The 19974-nt window shown below is 39.2% G+C and overlaps 1 pseudogene; it reads right to left on the bottom strand.

Annotated features, from left to right (window-relative positions):
- The window catches only part of LOC110944513, a 96232-nt pseudogene that overhangs the window by 62336 nt on the left and 13922 nt on the right, over nucleotides 1-19974 (bottom strand).

Here is a 19974-nt window from a genome sequence, read left to right as displayed (position 1 = left end):
TGTGCTTCGTGCATTGAAATCAATTTTAATAAACATTTTCAAATGTGTCAGTTGAACGTATTTACCAGTGTAAACTGACGTATTTTCCCAAAAAAAGATTAAGTGCAGGTACTATACGAAATTGGCTGGTAGTAGCTTCCTAGCATCGTGATAAGTCTCGCAAGCTTGATGCTGTATCTGACTGAACAATACTTTATTATTATTTTGATCCCCTGTGGAAACAATTCGACTTCTGTAATACATTTGATATTACATTCAAAGGTTGAATTATATTTATCTTTATGCTTCCGCTGTGCATTTATATAATTGTGTGGTTTGACTATATTGTTGCCAACTACGTCACGGTAATCCCCCACCGGGCCCACCGGTGATACACATGGAAATCGGGGTGTGACAGCCAGGTTAATGGGATGTTTGTTATTACTCAGTTTCTATCATATAAGACCCCTTACATCTACCGATTGTTGCCGTGAAGGCAACGAGGTATTTAGTTGATAGCGCTATTAGGTTTGGCACCCTCACACCGGGCCGGAATGGACGGGCGTGAACTATTTACCTTGACCACTTGACCAATGCTTTGATAGAGGCATTGGGGTTTGGGCAAACACATCTAGTAGCCACTTACGGTAATCGAGTTAATAACAACATTAAATCAAACCGTTGAACTGTCTTGCGTCTTTAGCTTGTTGTTAATTACTAACCAAAGATGTAACACCTCGAAAATTCGTGTCCAATAAAATAAAGACACGTGTCACGTAAGACAAACGTGTCAGGAACCCGGATCAAATAAAAGATGTAAGGTAGGATTTACAAAGGGCGTCATGTTAATAAAATACCTCTGAACGACCCAAGGGCGACATGTTATTAAAATACCTCTGAGCAATCCAAATTATAAAATCCCAAGATACTTAAATCATTTGATAAACATCTGATATATTAGCTGGTTGTTTCTAAATAAATAAAATTCCATCTTTTATATGGAAATTGGGTCATTAGGAATGTTACTACAAAATTCTAATTTAAATTCTTCATTAAAGAAGTTGAGTTTAGTTAATAAGGCATGGTCAACTTTCATAAGAATCCAAGGTGAATTCTTGAGATTTTCCGTAACTTCAAACTTTCCACAAAAAGCCAAGAGGTGTAAGTGCATGCAAGGCATGCAAGGACTGAGAAAAAGGGGACCGCCAGCAGATTAAAGGACCCAAGATTCGGACTTGTAAGATTGCATGGTCAAGGCTTGAAAGTTTGCAAAATTTTTGTCCTCAGACCATCGGTTACGGACCGTAAGGGTCATAGCTTACAGTCCGTAAGGAGCATGTCTAGGCGATTTCAGCAAGGGTCGGTTATGGACCGCAACCGTTCAAGCATACGGTCCGCAAGAGGTGCATACGGACCGCCAGAGCTTAGGCTTACGGTCCGTAAGCCTGTCGCTGGCAGCAGAAATTGGACAGCTGCCTGTTCAGCCAGTTGCATCGCCTTAGTAATCTAGTTTTCGAAATCAGGGGCATAATAGGCAGTATTTAGCTACATAGGGGCACCTGGGATCATCTCTCAACACTTGTAGACCTACTTGGCTTGATCTTGTGGCATCTTGGTCACTATATAAAGGAGTGAATGTTGCAACATTTGATCATTCATTTTGCAACCCACTTGGAGCATCTTTGGAGCTTCTCTGGACAGCAATCAAGTTTCCCTTAGGTCCCTAATCCTATTTAGGACTCTTGTAAGTGTCCTTAATCCTTTCTAATCCATTTTAGCTTAGTTAATTAGCTAAAAGTCAAACCATCGTAATTAAGGTTTGACTTCGAGGTTAGTCAATAATTAGTCAGTCAAATCTCGAATTAAAAATACCTATAAGTAGGTAATTATGTGGGTAACAAACCCTTAAAAGGGTATTTCCAGACTCCCACTCTAACTATGCAAATTGTCGAGTCAAAGCTTACTTTAAAAAGTCAATAGAACGCTTTATTCAATATTAATGCATAATTAGCAATGTAGGATACACGCAACCTGTTTGATCACTAATATAACTTGGTAATTAATATAAGAACATGTCTAAACATGTTCAACTCGACAATTTTCAGTTTAGACCCGGTTTGGAACCGAAAGTCGCATAGTTTGACTTTCGCTTTGACTTTCAGTTCTGACCCGTTTAAGCCAAGTTTAGGATTGCCTTAGAGCTTCTTTTGGACCTATTTACATGTTAGTATAACCCTCTGTGATTATACAACTTGGTTCATTAGATATCCTATTCACATACATGTTTCCGTTAAATGCTTATATGTTGACCATTATGCCCAAATGACCTTAAAATATGATTTTTGAAAATGTAAAAGAGTAGATATCTTAGTTACTGAATTATAAAATTATACCCAAATTTTGACATCAGTTTGAGGTCTAGATTAAGAGTTATGCTCATTAGCGTAATTAGAAGCTTTCTTAGTAATTAATTGGCGTAATTAGCATATAGCCTATCTAAACCCAAATTTTTATATCAAACTTTATACCCACTGATATATAATAATATTTTGGGATTTTTAAAGAATTTTATTTATTTTTAGGCCGAGCGTAACTTAGAATTTTAAACTTAATTCGGCTATTGCCGGTTTTACCCTTTTAGGCTATAAAACGAGTTTTATAAATCCTTTTGACCCCAAACCTTTTTCTACTGATCTATTATATTAAATATATTATTTTGAGCCTTCTGGAATTATAAAAATATCAGTTTTTCTTTTAAAACCCGGAAATGGCTCCAAATCGCCTTTTTGGGCATTTTTACGTATAAGGGTTGATACCTACTGATATATTCAGTAAATTTTTATATTATAACAGTAAACTAAAGTTTTAACTCAGGTTTCTAGTTTTGACCTTTTATGCTTATGTGAAATTACCAAAATGCCCTTTCGGTGCATAGGATGGTTATAATTAATAAAATTCACATATATATGATACCCTACTGTTATAACATAATAAATTAAGTATAATTACTGGTTTATTCAGATATGTAACTCAGGTTACTAGTTTAACTCTTTTATACCCTTTAAAATGACTAAAATACCCTTTCGGGGCATAGTTTGAGTTAAAAACCACTTTGGGCATAATATGACCTATCTTACTGATATAACAACATATTTAGTGCATATTAACTCAGGAAACTTGTATATAATCATTATGGTTACTTGTTACGCACTTTTGCGTTTGGATCGGCTTATGTAACTAGTTTACACATATTAGCCGAAACGGGTCAAACCATATCATTTTTGTCTTAAAATCCAGAATGTGTTTGAGTTACAAACAAGCATGCAAGCTTGTCGGGTCAAAACCACATTCTAAACCGGTCTAAGCTTAGGCTAAATTAAAGACCCGTTAGGATTCTAATAGGTTATTATAAACCTTCGTTCTAGAATAGGAGATCCTGTAAAAGAAACTTGCACTTGCTTGTTGTGGTTTGTACTTGCTCAGGTAAATACTTTTAACTTATTTTCCCCTATACGGGCTTGGGGTACGGTATATAAAATACCGCTTGGTCGGGCATTTGACCTTAATCGATTAGTGGTTAAGTATTATCAAGATGACCCGTTTAAAAATTTGTTTTACGCCTTTGGGAGTTTAATGACCATGTCCCGGATATCCTTGGCATCATTCATGAAATGGCCACGACCTTGACACGCGGGTGTAGGCGTACGCCCGACAATGTGTCCATATTTATTAAGGTATAACCGTTGGTTTCCCGCCGCGGATTTATACTATGTGGTGTGTCTATTAACCTTAAACCCGGCACGAACCGGGCGACTAAACGCATAACAAACATGTAATTCTTTTACACGTTTAAATTTGATTAATTATCCCAAGTTATAAAAAGTTTTGTGCCATGTGCATTCAAATCAATTTTTAAAACGTTTTCAAAATGAGTCAGTTAAATTGTATTTACCAGTGTAAACTGACGTATTTTCCCCAAAAAGATTAAGTGCAGGTTCTACACGTAATAGGCTGGCCTTTCCTTAGCATCGTTTAGAGTCTCGCAAGCTTGGATGCAATAAATCTGTTGAACAATTTCTCCTTTTTATTTTGATCCGCCTGTGGATCTATTTCAACTACATTGTGATACTTAAACATTACAATAATCATTTGGTTGGAATAAATCTATCTTTTTGCTTCCGCTGTGCATTATAATTTGTGTTATTTGACTATAATGATATCAATTACATCACGATACTCCCCCGTCGGGCCCACCGGTGACACGTGGAAATTAGGGGTGTGACAGGTTGGTATCAGAGCCAACACTGAGTGAATTAAACACTAGCCTTTTGTGTTTAATCTCAGTGCACAAATTGCACATTCCTCGAGTTCTGAGTCTAGACAAAGAACATAGGACAAACTCTGTTTTGTTTTTGTTTTATTTGGTCTTTTATTTTTATATATGTGTCATTATATTAATTATGCTTGCAAGTAAGAATGCCGCCAAGGTTTTTGAGAGGAAGAGGCAAGGGCCCAGTTACGGGCCATGACCATGAAGCCGGGCCTTCACACCGGCGTACCCCATCTATCACAATGAGCACTAGCCCTCAGGAGCCATGGAGGGTATACGTAGAACCCGGGAGGCGATCGGTCTCCTTAAGCTCCTCACCGTCTTATTTGCATTCTTTCGGGCCGCAATCCGAAAACGAGCCCGACCACCCTCCGCCTTCCTTCATACCGTTGCAGCGGTCGAACTCGCACCATTCTTTTGGTGACCCTACCCCTGCTTTCCAGAGCCGGTTCAACCCGGTTAATCTTTTTCAAGAACCCGTGGGTTTTAACCCACTAGGACCCGATGATCACTTCTCGGGTGAAAATGACATGGATGAAGATACGGATCCCATGGAGCCTACCACAGGGACCCCGAACCATCCCATCGAAATCTCCGATGGGTCATCTTTTCATGGATCGCCTTACCGCGGTCCTGACAGCTACCAGGTGAGGTTTAACCAGTGGGACTGGTATTTCACGCCCTCTGAACACTCATCCCCATACCACCAGCAGCAGCAACAGCAGCGGGATCCTTCCGAGGATTCTCGATTTGTGGCAGTCACTCCGCCACCACCACCACCAGTGGAACAGCAACCGCCTCCGGAGCCACCGAGACGGAGAAGGTCAAACGCACGGATGTCCGTGCGAGGAGGAGTCCGCATCAGCACTCCTCAGCCCTCGAGTGGCAGTCATTATCCGCCACTCCAAGAAGAAGAAGACCCGCAGATGGGGGGTCCATCAAACCCCATCCCAGAGATCAACTCTGTGCCTATGGCGCCTCCATTGGGTTTTGATAACCCAATCCCTGCCTACGCCGGTTCAGCGGCGTATAACCCTTTTGAGCAGCCGGCTCATACCCATTACGACTATGCCAATGTGGACCCATAACAGGAGGCGTGGGACTACAACGCGCATCACCCAGAGGGACCCTATGGTGGTCTTTGGACCACTGGTTACCCAACTTATGGGTTCCAGCGTCCGTCACCTCCTCAACCTCTGTATCAGCCACCGCAGCCACAGTTGATCCCGCCAGAGCGCCAGCAAGAGGTCCTTGAAAGATTGGACCGATGTGAACAGGAAATTTGAACAGAGCGCAGTAACACTCGAGGCTTCTTCAAGGGGTTGTCAGACTTGATCAAAGGGAAGTCCAAGAGAAGGGGTCATTGAAGACCTTTGTAGTTTATTTTATTTAGTTGTAACCAAGTCCCTGCGCGGACTTTTGTTTCTGTACTCAGCCCCTGCGTGGGCTTATCTTTTTGTATTCTGCCCCTGCGTGGGCATGTCTTTTAGTTGACCCCTACGTGGGTTTAATTGTTTGTTTTTCGCCCGTGCGAGGGCATGTTATTTTTGTAGAAGTCCCGTTTAGGGCAAGATGTACTGTTTAAATCTTAATGAGACGTTTGATTTAAAAATTTTCATTTTTGCTTATTGATTATTATGTGCATAATCATGAAATATAACATAAATGAAATTAACTTTTTATTAAGAGATCTACCATTATACTAAAATGGCAAAAATCTAAAAAGGGACAAGACCTAGCCATATGTCATCTTAAGACAAGACCAAGATGGTAGTTCCATAATTAGATTTAGATCCAATTTAACATCTCAAATTAGGATTGCTCTGCGTTAATTATTAAAAGGATCTTGGGGGGTAAAACCTAGCCACGTGTCATTGTAGGCATGGCCAAGACGGTAGAACCTGTCCAAAGTATTCCAAATTTTATTAACATCTCTGAGTATGTTAACATTCTTGGCAAACTGTGAATCAGTAAAGTCACACAGGCCATCTTTTGAAAAGGTTTAATTTAAATTCCCTTAATTATGTAACCGCCCCTTGTGGACAAAGTGCCTCTGGGCAATAATTAAATGTCCTCTGGGACTAAGGACAGTGGTAGCTTACGACTCCCTGTCAAGAAAAGGTGATGAACTGTGGTTCAAACCTAAATACCTAGATACTGTAAAATCCTGGTTGATAATTAGATTAAATTGTCCTTGTGACTAGGCCTTATGTGCTATTATTAATTTAAAATTTAGGGTAATGATAAAGATCCAAAAATTGTAGCAAATTAACCTAAAATGGCAATTTAAAACCATGGTTAATAAAATATAAAATAATGTAAAAGCTCTTAAATAAAACCTTGCCCATTATTTTTATATTAGCAATTGAAGCTACATGGCTGGGTCGGATGAAGCGAATAGTCATCCGGCGGAAAACCACAATAACACTAGAATACAGTTAACTGGCGCGGAGCTGCAAGCGCTAGTGGATAATGCTGTCACAAAAGCTTTGGATAGACAGAACAGTGAGTCCTCTGGGACCCAAAGTAGAACCCTGTCTACACCACATTCTAAGCCTAAGACCCATTCTGAGGCTCACAACAAACCACTACCTACCCCACCTAAGTCTAAGAAGGGTGAGTGTAAGAAAGATGATGATCGACATTCTTCAAATGAGAACAGTGTTCACCCCAAGAAGATAGTGTTCGATAATGCACCTCGCGCTAAGGGATGCACATACAAGCACTTTGTTTCATGTAAGCCCTGAGATTTTACTGGGGAGAAGGGCGCTGTGGATTGCATGACTTGGCTGGATGAAATGGACACTGTTGTGGACATTAGTGGTTGTGCTGATAGGGACATTGTAAAGTTTGTATCCCAGTCATTTAAGGGTGAAGCCCTAGCATGGTGGAGATCATTAATTCAAGCTTCGGGAAAAGTTCCATTGTACAACATGTCTTGGGAGCAATTTGTTGCTCTTATCAAAGAAAATTACTGCCCTCAGCATGAGGTTGAAAAGATAGAGTCTGATTTTCTATCTCTGGTCATGAAGAACCTGGATTGCCAGGTTTATCTCACGAGCTTCAACACTATGTCAAGGTTGGTTCCTTATCTGGTGACCCCGGAACCCAAGAGAATCGCACGTTTCATTGGGGGTTTGGCCCCCGAAATAAAAGCAAGCGTGAAGGCCTCTCGGCCTGCTACATTTAGATATGCAGCTGATATATCTCTGTCCCTCACACTAGACGCAGTGAGACAGAGATCATTGAGAAATACTGACGCGGAGAAAAGGAAACGTGAAGATGATAATTCATGTCGGTCGAACAAGAAGCACAAAGGAAACCATGACCACAAGAAGGGGTCTGAGACCAAGAAAGATGGGCATCAATCGGGTGATAGGCCCAAGTGCAAGGTTTGTAAAAAGCACCATTTCGGAAAGTGCAGATATGAACAGAAATCCCAATCCCAGCCTAAGGCATGTGGGATTTGCAAGTCCTCTGAACACAAGACCCTTGAATGCAAAAAGCTAAAGGATGCAACTTGCTACAGTTGCAATGAAAAAGGGCATATCAAGACCAACTGCCCAAAGCTGGCAAAGAAAGCTGAGGAAGGGAAAAAGACCAACGCCAGGGTCTTTCAAATGAATGCTCAGGAGGCCATCCAGAACGACAATGTCATAACCGGTACGTTCCTCATTAATGATGTTTTCGCAAGAATATTGTTTGATTCTGGAGCAGATAAATCCTTTATAGATAATAAGTTTTGTGAGTTGCTAAGATTGCCTGTTAAAACCTTAAGTGTGAAATATGTAGGGATGACAAAAATACCCGAGCCCGACGGGTATACCCGAAACCCGACACAAATGGGACGGGTATACCCGATACCCGACGGGTATTGGGCCGGGTATGGGTTTAGTTTTAAAAAATTTTGCGGGTATGGGTCGGGTATGGGATTAGGTGATACCCGACCCGATTACCCGAAACCACATACCCGTTTACCCGAACTATATACCCGAAGTTTTTAATTTATATTTTTATTTTCCATTAACACTTATCTATTAGTGATTTATTTTAGTATGTTCATTATATGAAAAAATAAATTTTCTTTTAGCATATGTATTTGATGATAGTATTTATATTTTGTATGTTGTGAAGTATATACATATAAGTGTATAAATATTATAAAGTTATTATTAATTTATGCTAAAAGTTATATGTATGTAATGTATGTTTTAGTTTATAATAGTTGTTGCATAAATAAAATTATATAATAATCATAATAGTAAAAAATGTATTTAGAAATTCCAGTATATATTTTTTAACAAACTAATGGGTATACCCGATACCCGCGGGTATACCCGGTACCCGACGGGTAATTACCCGACATATACCCGACGGGTATTGGGTCGGGTATGGGACACGATTTTACAACCGGGTATGGGTATGGGATTACCAATACCTGACCCGAACCCGACCCATTGCCATCCCTAGAAATATGAGGTGGAATTAGCTGATGGGACCATGGAAACAGTTTCGACTATGTTAGATGGATGTGTCATATCCATTAGGAACCACTCTTTTCCCTTGTCCCTCCTTCCGTTTAGGTTAGCCGGTTTCGATGTAGTGATAGGTATGGATTGGTTATCGCATAACCAAGCCCAGATTGTGTGCAACAAGAGGCAAGTGGTGATCAAGACTCCGTCTGGTGAACCACTTACCATTCAGGGAGATACTCAGCATGGATTGCCTAAGCAAGTGACTATGCTAAAGGCATCCAGATGTTTGAAGAAGGGCTGTGTCATTTATATGGCACAGGTGACCATTGATGAGCAGAAGCCCAAGATTGAAGATATCCCCGTTATTTCTGAATACCCCGAAGTTTTCCCGGAAGAACTACCTGGTTTGCCACCAGATAGACAAGTAGAGTTCAGAATCGACATCATTCCAGGAGCAGCACCTATTGCAAGAGCACCATATAGGTTAGCACCAACAGAAATGAAGGAATTAAGGACGCTGTTAGATGACTTGCTAGCCAAAGGTTTCATTAGACCTAGCTCGTCTCCATGGGGAGCACCAATCTTATTTGTCAAAAAGAAAGATGGGTCGATGCGCTTGTGCATTGATTACCGTGAGCTTAATAAGGTCACTATCAAGAATAGGTATCCCTTACCCAGGATCGATGACATGTTCGATCAGCTACAAGGAGCAAGCTACTTTTCAAAGATTGATCTGAGGTCAGGCTATCATCAGTTGAAAGTTAAAGAGGAAGATGTACACAAAACTGCATTTAGGACTCGTTATGGTCATTACGAGTTCCTAGTGATGCCTTTTGGGCTCACTAATGCACCTGCCGCATTCATGGATCTCATGAATCGCATCTGCAAGCCCTATTTAGATAAATTTGTCATTGTCTTCATCGATGACATTCTCATCTACTCAAAGAACCAAGCTGATCACGAGAAGCAACTTCGATGTATTCTTAAGCTGCTTCACCAGGAAAAGCTCTATGCCAAATTTTCCAAGTGTGAATTTTGGCTTCGAGAAGTCCAATTTCTTGGACATGTTGTAAGCAAGCATGGTATCCAAGTAGATCCCGCTAAGGTGGAAGCTGTCATGAATTGGCAGGAGCCGAAGACGCCTACGGAGATTCGCAGTTTCTCAGGACTAGCAGGATATTACAGGAGATTTATTGAAAACTTCTCAAGAATTGCAGCACCCCTGACTTTGCTGACTCGCAAGAATAGCAAGTTCGATTGGGGGCCTAAGCAGCAAGAGTCATTTGATATTTTGAAGCAAAAGCTGAGTAACGCTCCAGTGTTGACGTTACCTGAAGGAATTGATAAGTTTGTGGTTTATTGTGATGCATCACACACCGGTATGGGATGTGTGCTTATGCAGAAAGGCAAAGTCATTGCTTACACTTCACGACAGTTAAAAGTGCATGAAAAGAACTACACCACTCACGATTTGGAACTGGGTGCCGTTGTATTTGCACTGAAGCTTTGGAGGCACTATCTGTATGGAACCAAGTGTGTGATCTATTCTGATCACAAAAGCCTTCAGCATCTGTTCAATCAAAAAGATTTAAATATGAGGCAGCGACGTTGGGTGGAAACTTTAAATTATTATGATTGTGAAATAAGATACCATCCAGGAAAGGCTAATGTAGTCGCAGATGCCTTGAGCAGAAAAGAGAGAGTGAAGCCAATAAGAATCAATGCCAAGAGCATTGAGATCAAGAACTGTTTGAATGAAAGGTTGTTAGCTGCACAGAAGGAGGCTGTGTTGGAAGCTAACTACCCCATTGAAAAGCTAGGAGTAACTGAAGAACAGTTATCCTATGGCAAGGACGAAATCCTGAGATTAAATGGAAGAATATGGGTTCCTGTTTATGGAGGACTTCGAGACGTCATCCTTCAGGAAGCCCACAGTTCCAAATATTCTGTCCATCCTGGAGCGGATAAGATGTACCAGGATTTGAAGACAAACTATTGGTGGATAGGCTTAAAGAAGTCTATAGCTGCCTATGTAGCTAAATGTCTGACGTGTGCTCAAGTCAAGGCTGAGCATCAGAAGCCGTCAAGTTTGCTACAACAGCCAGAAATACCCACTTGGAAATGGGAAATGGTGACGATGGATTTCATCACCAAATTGCCAAAGACAAAGAAAGGGAATGATACTATATGGGTCATAGTTGATAGACTGACTAAGTCAGCGCATTTCCTACCCATTAAGGAAACTTATAGCTCCGACATGTTAGCCCAATTGTATGTCGATAAGATTGTGTCTCTACATGTAGTACCAGTGGCTATTATCTCTGACAGAGATACCAGATACACGTCACACTTTTGGAAAAGTTTCCAACAGTCTTTGGGCACGCGCTTAAACTTCAGTATGGCTTACCATCCTCAGACGGATGGGCAGAGTGAGCGTACCATACAAACTCTATAAGACATGCTTCGTGCATGTGTGATTGATTTAGGAGGTAGCTGGGATAAGCACCTACCTTTGGTCGAGTTCTCCTACAACAATAGCTACCATACCAGCATTCAGGCTGCACCTTTTGAGGCATTATATGGTAGAAAGTGCAGGACGCCCATCTGTTGGGCAGAAGTAGGAGACACTCAATTATCAGGTCCCGATATAGTCTTTGAGACAACGGACAAGATTGTCCAGATTTGCGACCGCCTAAAAGCTGCCCGGGATAGGCAGAAGAGCTATGCTGATAAAAGGCGAAAACCTCTCAAGTTCGAGGTTGGTGATAAAGTTTTGCTCAAGGTATCACCTTGGAAAGGGGTGATGTGTTTTGGCAAGAAAGGTAAGTTAAGCCCAATGTATATAGGACCATTCGAGATCATCGAATGTGTAGGGTCAGTGGCTTATAAGTTAAACTTACCTGAAGAGCTCAGCAGTATTCATAATGTATTCCACATCTGCAACTTGAAGAAATGTCTAGCTGATGAATCGCTAGTCATACTACACACAGATGTGTACATAGATGAGAGCTTGAAATTTATGGAAAAACCTGTGTCAATTGAAGACCGACAGGTAAAGAAGCTTCGAAGGAAGCATGTGCCTATTGTCAAGGTCGAATGGGATGCCCGCAGAGATCCCGAATATACGTGGGAGTTAGAGTCCACGATGAAAGAAAAATACCCTCAATTGTTTCAGTAAATCTCGAGGTCGAGATTTCTTTTAAGGGGGTGAGGATGTAACACCTCGAAAATTCGTGTCCAATAAAATAAAGACACGTGTCACGTAAGACAAACGTGTCAGGAACCCGGATCAAATAAAAGATGTAAGGTAGGATTTACAAAGGGCGTCATGTTAATAAAATACCTCTGAACGACCCAAGGGAGACATGTTATTAAAATACCTCTGAGTGACCCAAATTATAAAATCCCAAGATCCTTAAATCATTTGATAAACATCTGATATATTAGTCGGTTGTTTCTAAATAAATAAAATTCCATCTTTTATATGGAAATTGGGTCATTAGGAATGTTACTACAAAATTCTAATTTAAATTCCTCATTAAAAGAAGTTGAGTTTAGTTAATAAGGCATGGTCAACTTTCATAAGAATCCAAGGTGAATTCTTGAGATTTTCCGTAACTTCAAACTTTCCACAAAAAGCCAAGAGGTGTAAGTGCATGCAAGGCATGCAAGGACTGAGCAAAAGGGGACCCCCAGCAGATTAAAGGACCCAAGATTCGGACTTGTAAGATTGCATGGTCAAGGCTTGAAAGTTTGCAAAATTTTTGTCCTCAGACCATCGGTTACGGACCGTAACGGGTCATAGCTTACGGTCCGTAAGGAGCATGTCTGGGCGATTTCAGCAAGGATCGGTTACGGACCGCAACCGTTCAAGCATACGGTCCGCAAGAGGAGCATACGGACCGCAAGAGCTTAGGCTTACGGTCCGTAAGCCTGTAGCTGGCAGCAGAAATTGGACAGCTAGCTGCCTGTTCAGCCAGTTGCACCGCCTTAGTAATCTAGTTTTCGAAATCAGGGGCATAATAGGCAGTATTTAGCCACATAGGGGCACCTGTGATCATCTCTCAACACTTGTAGACCTACTTGGCTTGATCTTGTGGCATCTTGGTCACTATATAAAGGAGTGAATGTTGCAACATTTGATCATTCATTTTGCAACCCACTTGGAGCATCTTTGGAGCTTCTCTGGACAACAATCAAGTTTCCCTTAGGTCCCTAATCCTATTTAGGACTCTTGTAAGTGTCCTTAATCCTTTCTAATCCATTTTAGCTTAGTTAATTAGCTAAAAGTCAAACCGTCGTAATTAAGGTTTGACTTCGAGGTTAGTCAATAATTAGTTAGTCAAATCTCGAATTAAAAATACCTATAAGTAGGTAATTATGTGGGTAACAAACCCTTAAAAGGGTATTTCCAGACTCCCACTCTAACTATGCAAATTGTCGAGTCAAAGCTTATTCAATATTAATGCATAATTAGCAATGTAGGATACATGCAACCTATTTGATCACTAATATAACTTGGTAATTAATATAAGAACATGTCTAAACATGTTCAACTCGACAATTTTCAGTTTAGATCCGGTTTGGAACCGATAGTCGCATAGTTTGACTTTCGCTTTGACTTTCAGTTCTGACCCGTTTAAGCCAAGTTTAGGATTGCCTTAGAGCTTCTTTTGGATCTATTTACATGTTAGTATAACCCTCTGTGATTATACAACTTGGTTCATTAGATATCCTATTCACATGCATGTTTCCCTTAAACGCTTATATGTTGACCATTATGCCCAAATGACCTTAAAATATGATTTTTGAAAATGTAAAAGAGTAGATATCTTAGTTACTGAATTATAAACTTATACCCAAATTTTGACATCAGTTTGAGGTCTAGATTAAGAGTTATGCTCATTAGCGTAATTAGAAGCTTTCTTAGTAATTAATTGGCGTAATAAGCATATAGCCTATCTAAACCCAAATTTTTATATCAAACTTTATACCCACTGATATATAATAATATTTTGGGATTTTTAAAGATTTTTATTTATTTTTAGGTGGAGCATAACTTAGAATTTTAAACTTAATTCGGCTATTGCCGGTTTTACCCTTTTAGGCTATAAAATGAGTTTTATAAATCCTTTTGACCCCAAACCTTTTTCTACTGATCTATTATATTAAATATATTATTTTGAGCCTTCTGGAAATGGCTCCAAATTGCCTTTTTAGGCATTTTTACGTATAAGGGTTGATACCTACTGATATATTCAGTAAATTTTTATATTATAACAGTAAACTAAAGTTTTATCTCAGGTTTCTAGTTTTGACCTTTTATGCTTTTGTGAAATTACCAAAATGCCCTTTCGGTGCATAGGATGGTTATAATTAATAAAATTCATATATATATGATACCCTACTGTTATAACATAATAAATTAAGTATAATTACTGGTTTATTCAGATATGTAACTCAGGTTACTAGTTTAACTCTTTTATACCCTTTAAAATGACTAAAATACCCTTTCGGGGCATAGTTTGAGTTAAAAACCACTTTGGGCATAATAGGACCTATCTTACTGATATAACAACATATTTAGTGCATATTAACTCAGGAAACTTGTATATAATCATTATGGTTACTCGTTACGCACTTTTGCGTTTGGATCGGCTTATGTAACTAGTTTACACATATTAGCCGAAACGGGTCAAACCATATCATTTTTGTCTTAAAATCCAGAATGTGTTTTGTAGGATCGTTTGCTGACCCGAACGAGTCGTTCAGAGGTTGTCTCTTGCGTTTCAGATGCGGAATAATAAGAAATGCATGTAGAAGTAGCTTAGTCTTCTCCCTAACTGCTTGTTTTATTGATTTGAAACGTTTTACAGCTCAATCTTCACACCGGCAGAGCCTCGGCGTGGAATTCGACAACAACGTTATGAGGTCCGCTCGAACAACCCCTATATATAGACATTTGGGTCCGCTTATGTGTCACATGACCATAAGAGCGAACCACCCAAGTTCACATAAGCGGACCAACATGTACCTTTAAGCGAACCTAGATCCTCATGTCCATATGAGCGGACCTAGCCTATAAAACACATACAGACTCCTGTTTTCTCGTATTTCGCGCCCTAAGCTATACAATACAATGTAAAACCTGATCCTAGACAACCTAGACGTAATCAACAGATGCAGTGCACTAACAGACTCCCCCTCAGATGTTGATGGAGTCGCCAATACACCCTGACTGCAAAACTGTGTCTTCACATCTTCAGTCTAGATCAGTCTCTGGGCTTTTTCTTCTCTCGTTCTTCAGACTCCCCCTCTCGATTTACTGGCATTCATTTGTTCTTTAATAATATCTTCAGGATCGTTGCCTGGCTTTAAAACACTCTAATTCACTTGATCAGATCTCTTGATTCCTTAAGTTCATCAGCGTCAGCAGTTGAAGTAATCTTCAAAATCAGAAACTGGCTCTACTCATGCTTTCAGGATTGATCAACCTGGCTCCAACAGAGATCTTCAGGAATCGAAACCTGGCTACCTGCACAATCTTAACCCAGAAATAAATTTTCTAATTTTATCACATATCAAATACCTGTGTACCAACACATGACTCCCCTCATAAGCACCAACTAACATATAACTGTGCACCAACACAATCTTTCTCTCAACTATCTATAATGAACCACTTGAAGAAGGTTAGATTAACAAAAATAGTTAGATTTACACAAACACTCCCCCTCAAATTCTGCTCATCATGTTTAGCACTCGGAATTTTGAAAATCAGTTTTCCAACATCAGTTGTCGAAAATCTTTTTGACTTTTTCAAAATTTATGCTAAAACACACTAAAATCTTTTTTTAGATTTTTCTGAGAGATATTACCAGACACCACTTGTAGACACAGACATGCAGAAATGTAATATTTACAAATCATATTTTTGAGAGTTCGTGTAAGAGGATCATATCAGTTTATGAGACATGTCACTAACACCGTTAAGCTGATTTCATTTTCAGTTCTAAACAATTTACCTAGATTGTCAGTATATCGGTCCACTGAATTTTTTACACAAAGTTCAATTGATCCGAGATACGACATTAATGTTTTATGCACTTAAACTTATCCGTGTGTCTCACTACTTGAATATACTCCCGTATCCAGATCCCAATATTCAGTCTTACAGGTGAGTATACCACAGCTGATATCTGTATAGGGGATAGGTGCGAAACCGTGAGAGCTCAGGTCAGAACTTCCGTTCAGCAGAGAGATGACGGCTCGACTTTTGGTGTGTCCCCTTTAGAGGATCTTTTTATTTCAACAGCAGCGACTATCAATTTTATTGTTTCATCAGCATGCTGAGGGTGAAGCTATGTTTCAAGCTTTTTGCGAAAAGCATTATCCGGGGACTAGGTCAGTACTTCCATACAGCAGAAGTCCCGGGATAATACCCCAGATATCACTGAGCATAAAGACCTAGTATCTCAGAATAAGGGACCTTTCAAACAAGATTTCAGGGGTTACCTATATATCCAAGTTTGTGTTAACCCACAGAACAAGCAAGTTTGAAATTTTAGATTTATATCTCGTCACAATTTACTAAATGTGTAAAAACCTACTGACATATCCACAGTAAGATTGTTTATCACATTTTATCTTTACATTTCTTTAGCATGTTGTGACAGCCTACTGATGTACTATCATTTCCTCTTTTCACAACGAAACTCATTTTTGATTTTTATCAAGTTTTTGGCTTTTTCAAATTTTCAAATGTTTTTGGATTTTCTGAAAAATTTCTTACTCCCCCTAAAATGCAAACACATTTCAAAGGAAAATTTGAAAACAACTAGACTCTGACCCAATTGAAACATAAAATGCAAAACAAATTGTACAGAAACTGACAACTGATATCGAATCACATCAAATCTCCATTCACTAGGCATAAACAATCAGAACTCCCCCTATCACAAACCATTTTCTCATTTTAGATCTCAAAACACTTAAGTTTGTTTTAATTAAAATGATTTTTCCGGAAGATGAATTTGTGTTGATAAAAACCACTTGTAGGTCTATCATTATAAAAACGGGGATGTTCTTGTTCATTTCTTGTCAGATATAGTAAATCAAGTACAATTTAATGTCCCTGATTTACCATTTGCATTTCAGAACCTTCTGTACCACTTGTAAAAATACAAACATCTCAAAATATAACCACAAATACCACTTGTAAATCAAAAGTACCACTTGTAGATTGTACTGTAGGAATGAGACGTCTACATAAACCTTTTTACCACTTGTCGAATAAGACAGAAAGATGCTGATTCCTGCTTCTCAATTACCAACCTGGAAGCTCCGGCGTAGTCCTTTCACCTGTAAAATTCAAACACTATTCAAAATCTTTCAAACAAACTTTTCAAACACTAGAATGATGCCGATTCCTGATCCACGATATAAACTTGGGATCTCCGGCATAGTCCTTCGACTATCATGGGAAACAGACTTCCATCCAAGTCTTCTCAGACTTGATGGCTTTCAGTTCTTGCGCAGTGGGGTTGTATGTTGCCTTTTTAGTTGCGTAAAAGTCTTTAACCCCCTTTGCTCTCCCGCTCAACATTTTCCCAAAAATCTTTTTAACATTCCCATTGAATGTTTTCTCGACATCAAATTCATCTTTTTCTTTGTAAAATTGATTCGAAATCTCAGTTTTTCCCACTTTCTTCTTCACTTCCTCAAACTTCAATGATGGAAACTCCTTATCATTCACTAAAATCTTCTTCTCAACCTGTGGCTCTTCTGGCTTTGTGGAACCAGATTCATCGCCGACATTCACATCATCCTTCTTTGCAACCCACACCTGGTTGTCTTTTCCTTTCTTTTCATACCTATTCTTTTGTGAACACTCCCAACCTCAAATTTTGAATTCTCAAAAATTTTAGGCTTATTGGTTGGTGATTCGGCATCAACAACTTTTTCTTTCATTTTCTGAGAAACTCCCTGTTTTGTGTTAGCGTTCTTTGTACAATTCCATGCAATGTGACCTACTTCATTGCATCTGTAACAAGTTCGAGTCTCTCTTTGGTAACAAATATCAGCTCCATTCTTCTTTTTCTCAGTAAGAAACTCCTTGTTTGACTGTCTCCAGAACGGTTTCTGCTGTTCTTCCTCAGCACTTCCACCTGACACAAATCCAATTTTTGTTTTAGAATTTTTCATATTTTTATCATTTTCTGGTGGAACAAAACCAAGACCTTTCTTTTTGTAGCTCCGATTCTGGTTAGGTTTCTTTTGAAAACCAAGACTAGAATTTTTGCCCTTTTTCTTATTTATACGTTGTTGAACTCTAGAAGTATATTTTTTAGGTTTTTCAAAACTTTTCAAAACTTTTAATTCAGGAATATTAATTTCTATTAGTTTGAACGTTTTGTTTATTAGTTCCGTTTTAATACTCATTATCGGGAACTCTTTATTGTAATACAATTTGTCAAAACCATTCAAAGTGTAAACAACTTCAAATGTTTCATCATTCAAATCTGCCTTTGATAATAAAAATTCTTTACTATAAGATCGTTTGACCGACAAATTTTCCTTGTTGACTGACTTTGACTTTCCAAACCCAGATTTCGACTCAGACTCCTCATCAGTATCCAACACCTGATCGACCACCTTTTTGATTAATTCAGACTTATGATCAGTATCGGACGAGGTATACGTGACATCAATGTTATCTGGTAAAACGTCAGTTGTGTCGGTTTTAAGCTTTATATTGACTATTTTTCCAATTGCTCCTCATTTGGTCTCCTAGGAGAATAACCATCCCAAATCGGAGGCGGACATTTGTTATAACTAACAGTCGATTTCTTACCACAGTCTTTCTTTTCTTTCGGCTTCTCATCTTTAAAAGCTTCCATACCTGCAACAGTTGGGTAAATACGGTCAATGAGATAATCAGAACTAGAATAACTTTGCAGTAAACGTCTAATTCTCTCATTCTCGATCTTTTCTGTCTCCAACTCTTGCTTCCACTTAGCACTCTCTTCGATGTAGAAATTGATTGCTTTCTGCTTTGTCATCATAACAGCATTCATCATCGTTAGTGCTTGCTCTCTCTCTGAGTTTGTCTTTTGGAGACCAGTTACTGTTTTGTTCAAGATATCGTATGATTCTTTCACATAGTTGAGATTGAACAGTAACTGCTCCTTCTTCTTCTCATACTCAGCAATAATGTCGTCTTTTGCAGCACATTCTTTGCATGCTTCTAAACACTTTTCGCAAGGCTTGAAGACTTCAACAATCTTCTCAACTTCAATTGTTTTAACAACCTCAATCACCTTTTCTTCTTCTTTCTCAACCTCGGTAATCTTCTCAGCAACACCTTCAACATTCTGAACATCACCTTCAGATTCCTTCTGTTGCTCTTTAGCAGCTCTTTTCTCTTTTAGTTTCTCTATTCGATCTGCAAAATAGAAATGAAAACTTTCAGGAGACAGATGAGATTTAGCAACATTTATATGTTTCTCTTCCTCATCATCACTGCTACTATGATCTGGTGATTGATCAAATTTTACCAATTTATCAGTATCACCCTCTGATACATCAGAAACAGTCGGTGTTCTATCAAACACAACTTCCTTTTCTGTAACATTTTCGTTTTGTACATTTTCATCAGAACTCTGGAAATCTTCATCTGAGCCCTGTAAACCTTCATCTGAACTTTCTGAAACTTCCCCAGAATGTTCTGAAAGTTTATCAGTACTGTCTGAATTTTCATCAGATAACACAAACTTTTCATCTTCTCTTTTCAAAGTCTCTTCAATTGATCTCATCCAAGTAGCAAACAAATCTGGCTCTCGGACGATCTTAGCAATGAAGGCTTTGAATTCTCCATTCTCATCCACAAACATATCCCAGCTGAAACCTTCTGGTAGTTTCTCATCATCTTGATTGATAATGCGTGCTGCTGTGGCTTCAGATGATATGTAATTACTCCAGCTGAAATCTACCAAACATGCTCTTTTGGGATATTCAATCTTTCTCCCGTGAGCTGTCTGTGGTTCTTGGGATTGACCGACTTGCTGATAGATAGCTTTGCGGTAGTAGTCATCTTTTCCGAATGGATTCTGTGCTCCGCTAGCTTCTCTTCCTTTGCACTCCCGTTTGAAATGGCCTTTCTCCCTGCATCGAAAACAAGTAACTTTAGAT

Source organism: Helianthus annuus, chromosome 6 (genome assembly GCF_002127325.2).
Source record: "Helianthus annuus cultivar XRQ/B chromosome 6, HanXRQr2.0-SUNRISE, whole genome shotgun sequence".
Lineage (NCBI taxonomy): Eukaryota > Viridiplantae > Streptophyta > Magnoliopsida > Asterales > Asteraceae > Helianthus > Helianthus annuus.
The sequence above is the reverse complement of the archived record's forward strand: the minus strand, read 5'-3'. Positions and strand labels throughout refer to the sequence as shown.